Raw genomic sequence first — 7,494 nt, 5'->3', positions numbered from 1 at the left:
GAAGCTTGCAATCTGTATAGTGATTACTGTACCTCTCTACCTCATAAAAGGAAAAAAAAACTGTATTAGTCTATTGTTGTGTTGCAAAAGAAGAATACCGGACACTGGGTAATTTACAAATAAAATAAGTATATTTGACTCATGATTCTGGGACAGCTGCATCTCAGGCTGGCCTCAGGCTGCTTCTACTCTTGATAGAAAGCATTAGGGCAGATGGAAGATATAAGGTCACGTGGGGAGAAGAAGCAAGAGAGAAAGAGGGGGGAGGTGCCAGGCTCCTTTGAACATGCACCTCTCTTGGAAACTAATAGAGTGGGAACTCACTCACTACTCTCCCCCACCCCAAAGGAGGGCATTAATCCATTCATGAGGAATCTGCCATCCATGAACCAAACACCTCCCAACACTGCCACATTGTGGGTCACATTTCAACATGGGCTTTGGGGGGGCCAACATATCCAAACAATATCAACTTCCCAAGTCATTTTGCTTTTTCTTGTAAGGTGATGCAAAGAATGTTCAATATTTTGTAGCTAAATTTGAAAATCCCAGGTTCTGAGGAAAAAAAAAAAAAGTTCGCTTCTCACTATCCCATGAAAGAACACAATTTTTTTCAACATATTGAAGATAGAGTGCAATAGGGAAAACTGGAAATAACAACAATTTAATTAAAATCATGCCTCTATGGTTCCAGTGATCCAAGGGCTTATTGGGATATCCCTAACATGGAAGCACATTCTTCTAAACCACAGTATGGTTAGTTGTTTTGTGTCTGTTCTTATAAATACAAACTATGAGCATGTATGATTTCAGGGTCAGATATTGAATTATTAAATAATCATGATGGCATTAATAGTAATGATAATTATAATAAATAATACATTATATTCATTTACAACAGGACCTGTAAAAGTTGCTATAGTAATTTAGTTTAATCTTGATTTCACTGTTATAATACATTGTTGTGCTAATTAAACATAACATGTAAATTTTCGCATAGAAAAGTTCCATAGCTTATAGAAGATTAGGTGTCATACCTGAGATTATATTCAAATTTGCCTAACTCCAAATACCATGTGCTTAAACATCACAACACATTGCCATTTGTAAAGAGAGAATAGATTGGGTGTAATTAGCTCTAATATTTTTGTTATCTGCATATCTTCTTCAATGAGAGCAGCAAATGGAATTCACTAATGGACACCTTTAAGGTAAAGGTTTGTTGGATGAGGTTTCCCTGAGATCCACTGGGATCCAACTCATTTTAGGAGATATTTTTTCTGATCTCAGTTATGACTAGTGTGATATGTGTTCTTCCAGAAAAGTAACATTGTCCTGGGATGCTCAGTCACTCATTCAACAATCGACAATAGAAACCTTGTCAACATGCTAAGGAAATAATTTTGCAGTATATGCATGTATTGAAACAATACACTGTATCTCACAAGTATGTACAAATAAATGTTAAAAGAAAGAAACCCTCTAAGCAGTTTTGTAGGTGTCATGATACTCAAGAAAGAAAAACATGACTTTGACTTTTAACCTGCATATGAATATATGATATAAACTTACTAAAATAATTAATGTTAATGTCACTTGGATGATCTTATGAATGTGATTTAGACACTCTGTCTGAAAAATAGGAGTACACATTAGATCAGTTCTGAAGTTCCTTCTAACACTAATATTGTACAATTAAATGACCTATGATCAAATTCCTACAGCAAGAGGTTGTGTTTTAACATAAGAAGCTCTACAATATTTTGATTAAGAAGTTAGTACTAGAATCTGACTGTATGGTCTTTATGGGCTTGGGCAAGTTAATTATATTTGTTTGTTTTAGTTTAGTCTCCTGTAAAATGACAGAAATGATCATATCTCTAGGACAATAATGTGTATTAAACAAAACGATGCATGCCAAATAAGTAGAAAATATCTTGGCTACTCCCAGTAATTCTTAGCAATTATTTACTGTTTTCATCATCGCCATCATTAATACATATAACTACATATTATATGAGAATATTCCAAGGTTTTAGGTCATAGAAAACCCAAGTAAAAACTATGCAAGGATAGCCCAGACTTAGCTGTCACTGCAATTCAATTTAGAATTTGTATTTCAGGACAAGAGGGTACAGTGACTGAAATTCTAACAATATTTATTCCTGATGACACTTAACAACTTTCAGAATCTCCTAGTAAAATCAAACTTTCCTGGACAAACCAAATACATTAAGGAATGTTTAGCCATGAACAGCATTGGGTGAAATGAGAGGTTTATGGAGTATTATTTAAGTGGGAAGCAAAAGCCTCACATGGAAGTTAACAGCCCTTTGTTAGTTACAGCCTGTGCTTCTGTATAGTACCTGATATATTGTTAACAAGGGAACGTTTTGTGCAAATAAGTGTCTTCCAAATGGGAGAGGAATAGCTTACTGTTCCACTGCAGGGAATAATATTGCTTGAGTTTGATTTGGGGCAGAAAACTTAGAAACCACTGAAAGACCACAGAAGTGGCCCAAGGTAAGAAACCATATGCTATATATTCTATGTAATAAAAGAGAAAGCTACATCTTAACGTAATACCTTCAGTGACAAACAGCAACAACAAACTTGCAGTTATAATTTAGTCGAGAAAGACCACTGGATTTGAAACCAATTTGACGAATGCATGGCATATAGCCATGAACAATTCATTTACTCTCCAGGATGTTCAAGGAAAAATAAATCCTAATTTTTAAGGGAAAAGAGTCCTCATTTTTAAGGAGAACACTTCATTTACTCTCCAAAATGTTTAAGGAAAAATAAATCCTTATTTTTAAGGGAAAAGAGTCCTTATTTTTAAGGGGAAACATCCTTATTCCCATGATTTTGATAAATAGATGAGCAATTTCATCAAGAGCTGCTGTCTAGAAATCTTCCACTTTTAAAACTATTTTTGAATACCAAATTAACAGGTAAAGTGATTTTTAGAAAACACAAAACACTACTGAGAAATAAATTACTAATTTTTCCCATAGCATATATGTCAGCGATTAATGAAGTGAAACTATTTCCTTATATCTAGTATTTAATTTTAAATTTAGTATTGGCACAAATAGGAAAAAAAATATTATGTATACTCTTTGTTACAATTAGTTGTAGTTTCCTCGCTGGTATGAAAAATTGCTTGCTGTCTCAAATATATTTCATGATTTCTTAGATATTCCATATTCATCAACAAATTACCCACCAGTTTATGTCATCATTGAACATGAATGTCTTTAATATAGAAGTTGAATTACTGTAAGAAAATAATAAAATAATTTACAGATCTTAAACCTTTTAGCATATAAACTAAATTTTTCTTCACCAGGTTTGTATCTATTATATTGCAGCCAGCATTGTATAAGAGAATATACTTACCAGTTTGTTTTGTCAGTGTCCCTTCCTGGTCTTGACATTGCTTTTCTTAAAAGATATACTTCTGTGTACTGGTTATTAAAGTTATTTTATATTAAAGCCATAAATCATGGGCTAATTCACCACTAAGATAATAAGTTATGCATTGCCTCTTATTTTTTTTTTGCAAATATACTTGATGTATTACATCAAGTATATTTGCAAAAAAAATGAGGTAATGCATAACTTAATACCATTAATCCAGAGGAAAATGTAAAAAAAAGTCAAGGGGAGATAAATTCTGGAGTAAGAATGTGGTATTTTAAGAGTTGAGATTACTTCACTATAGTTTTAGGTGCCCGCTTAGCACCCTTTCCATCTCAAGTTCTTTATTCTTTTTAAAATTTGGGTTTGCAAAGAAGGCTGACTTCTTTTCTCAGTGCATTTAGAAGATTTCAGATAATTTGGTAAGGAGAAAAGGTTCTGAAGTTACCAAGCATATGAGAAAATAAATTGTGTTACTCATTTTCCTTAGTTACAAGCTGCAGGGTTACTTAGTTTAGATATTACTAAAGTTCCAATTATCTAACTTCCTGCTGAATATTTCATTTCCAATATATTTTATTTCCACTCATTCTGTTTTTGTTTTTGTTGTTGTCATTGTTGGTGGTGGTGGTGGTGATTTTTCCTTCTAGCCATACAATGCTTGACCATATACATCCAGTTTAGAAGTCCATTCATAAGTGCTGTCCTTCAAAATGCTCCTAATGTTCCTTGGACCTCACAGCAAACATTATTATAACTCAGGGTTGAGAAAGAGAAATAACCCTCGGGAAAGAAAAGCAACAACCACAGGACATGAGCAAAAGATTTATGCTGGCAATAAATACATTTGCATGACACATACACACACTGTGACTTATTTTTACAAGAGAGCACAGATCATCCATCTGTGATGCCAAAGAAGAGATGAAATTGAGAACTATCTGGATATTTCAAGGTGTTGAAACAATAAGAAAAATGAATCAACAGGAGTCCATATACTTTTAATAAATTTCATTTAATAAATGTACACACAGTGTTTTTTATATCCAGTCAAATAAGTGATTTTAAAATGTCTACTTACTAGGAATATCTAGTGACTTCTCTATCACAGAGTGTTTAAATAACTTTGCTAGAATCACACAAACAATAAATAGCAAAGCCAACTTTTAAATTCAATTATCTCTTGCATACCTACCATGGTCTTCACTATTATTTTAAGATACCTTCTAAAATAACATCTTTTCTTCTGGGGGATTACCTAGTTTAACATAGGACCTCTTTCAAAATGTTTCTCAACTATCCCTTACATTGAAGAATGTTATTTTAGGATTGTAAAAATGGAGCTTTGCTTTTAAAAATTTTGCCAGCTATATTTTACCAGGCTACTTCTATGATCCAATTTTATCCCCATTCAGCTTGAAAGGAGCTAATATCATGATGTAAAATGAACAGCTTTTGAAGAGTTACTGCATCAAAGAACACCACCTTCTGAATAACATTTTCTGGTGTCAATGACCATGTCTAAATAACTCCTTTAAAAAAAGTTTAAAAAAAGAAAACCAAAATTATTTCGGAGAAAATGCCATCCATGTGATTTTGTTAACCTTCTATTTACTTCTGTAGAAAGAAGAATAAAGAGATTTTTGGTTCATCCATGACCAAAGTCAACTCACGTCTTCAGATCCCATCTATCTCCAGTGGGAAAAACAAGAAAACTAAGAAGATGCTGAAGAATAATTATACCAACTGAGTTCATATTTGTTGGATTCACAGATTATCAGCCTTTCAGAGTCACACTATTCATAGTCTTTCTCATAGTATATACCTTAACTGTCGTGGGAAATATGGGTTTAATAATCCTAGTTAATATTAATTCAAGCCTTCAAACCCCATGTAATATTTGCTTAGCAATGTGTCTTTCTTAGACATCAGTTATTCTACAGCAATCACTCCTAAAATGCTGGTAAATTTGTTAGCGTCCAGGAAGAGCATCTCCTTCTATGGCTGTGTACTGCAAATGTTTTTCTTTGCTTGTTTTGCTGATTCAGAGTGCCTTATCCTGGCAGCAATGGCATATGACTGCTATGCAGCCATCTGTAAACCATTGCTCTACTGCACACTGATGTCTAGGAGAGTATGTATCTGCTTCATTGTGTCGGCATACTTAGGTGGAACCATGACTTCAATGGTCCATGTCTGCTTCACATTCAGGATGCCCTTTTGTGGCTCCAATGTTGTCAACCATTTTTTCTGTGACATCCCACGTGCAGATACCCATATCAACGAGCTTCTGCTCTTTGCCTTGTGTGGCTTCATCCAGTCCAGCACTTTTGTGGTCATATTTATCTCTTACTTCTGCATCCTCATCACTGTTTTGAGCATCAAGTCCTCAGGTGGCAGAAGCAAAACATTCTCCACCTGTGCCTCCCATCTCACAGGAGTCACCTTATTCTATGGAGCACTCCTGTTTACGTACTTACGTCCCACCACTGATTACTCTCCTGACACTGATAAGGTGGTTGCATTGTTTAATACTGTTGTCTTTCCCATGTTTAACCCAATAATCTACAGCTTCAGAAACAAGCATGTAAAAAATGCTCTCAAAAAGCTATTAGAACGAAACTGGATTTTCAAATGAATAAGAGTTTCAATCATTTAAGAATATTCAAGGTCTAGTCTGCCCTTCCAACCTCATTGGCAGCAACTATGCCAGGATCACCTTTTGTGTCTACTAGTTTAACTACATTACCATTTTACAGAAATAAAGACAACTTTTAGACATTGAAACCTTTAAATACTTAACATTCTCTTCCAGAAATTTTCTTCCCCAAATTATTTCACTCTGCAAAACATTATTAGATCTATATTAATAATAATTACTCTGTAATTAGTGTTCCCAAAATACTCCAGAGATTGACGCACTCTATTCTTTATATGTTGTATCGAAGGTACTTTCAGACTTGTCAGTCTACTCACCCATAGTAGAGGCTCTTTGGAGGCAGTGTAACATGTACATTGACTTACTTTCCATGCTTCTCTATAGTACCTGATATATTGCATGCTCTCCTCGTAGTGCATTTAAGGAATGGATGGATTGGGATGTTTGGACAGATAGATGGATTAATGAGTGGGTAAATCTAGCCTACTTTATTTTAGGAAGTTAGTCTAGATTCTGAATTTACAAAACATTTATCAACAGGGGAGTTTTGTAGTACCAATAATTGGTGTTAGTGATAGCACTGGTGGTTTTCCTTGCTCTCAGGAAGTCAAACAGAAGATGCAAAGCAATAGTCTTTTTAACACTGAGTGAAAGTGAAGTTTTATCACATTGTCTCACTTTGGGCTCAGTTGATTAGTGAAAGAGATCCACTGCTATTCCATTCATAGTGGGTACTTGTGAGAACCAAACAAGTGTGTTAATGAGACCAAGATTATAAACTCCATAAATTGTGAAGGCCTCGGGGCTGGTGCAAGACATACGGCTAGGTGGATCCAGTGCTCTTCTCCCCCGCAAAGACAGACAAAACAATGGATATACAATTACGCTTGGATAAAAATAACTAAAAGAGAGTGCGGAACACATCAAAAGAGTGGCAGAGATTCTTCAGTGCAGCAAGTGGGACACCCTCAAGGTAGAGAAGGTCGATGAACACATTTTTGAAAGTCAGAGTGTTAACTGGTCAGGACCTTCTGCCACCATCAGCAGTTCTGCTCTCTTTGATGAAATGCACACACACCTCTCACATCTCTGTAAGTCCCTCTGCACCTCAAGTGGACCCCCCAGATGTGCATACCCCAGCAGGAAGGCTCTGTACACATCTCTTGGAGACACAGAGCCTCACTTCCCACTCTAGTAATTCCACTTAGACCCACCTGACTAAGCATGGGGGTGGCAACTCAGATCTTCTTGGTGACACATGCTCTGAGCAATCTTGTATGGGGCAGCCCATCCCAGCTGAGGAGTTTCAAAGTAACCCAATATCTCTCTTGGAGTCACAGGGTCCTGCCCACAACTGGGAGTTGCCTCACTGGTGTGGTTCACTACAGCTGAGAAGCTGCAGAGAGACC

At 35.6% G+C, this 7,494-nt stretch overlaps 1 pseudogene; it reads left to right on the top strand.

Moving 5' to 3' along the window:
- Window positions 1–3,253: 3,253 nt before the first annotated feature.
- On the top strand, window positions 3,254–6,064 carry LOC103582165 (annotated as a pseudogene).
- Window positions 6,065–7,494: the final 1,430 nt, after the last annotated feature.

The sequence above is a fragment of the Galeopterus variegatus genome, unplaced genomic scaffold, assembly GCF_000696425.1.
Source record: "Galeopterus variegatus unplaced genomic scaffold, G_variegatus-3.0.2 Scaffold15129, whole genome shotgun sequence".
NCBI classification, from domain to species: domain Eukaryota; kingdom Metazoa; phylum Chordata; class Mammalia; order Dermoptera; family Cynocephalidae; genus Galeopterus; species Galeopterus variegatus.
This window is presented reverse-complemented; position numbering and strand designations above follow the sequence as displayed.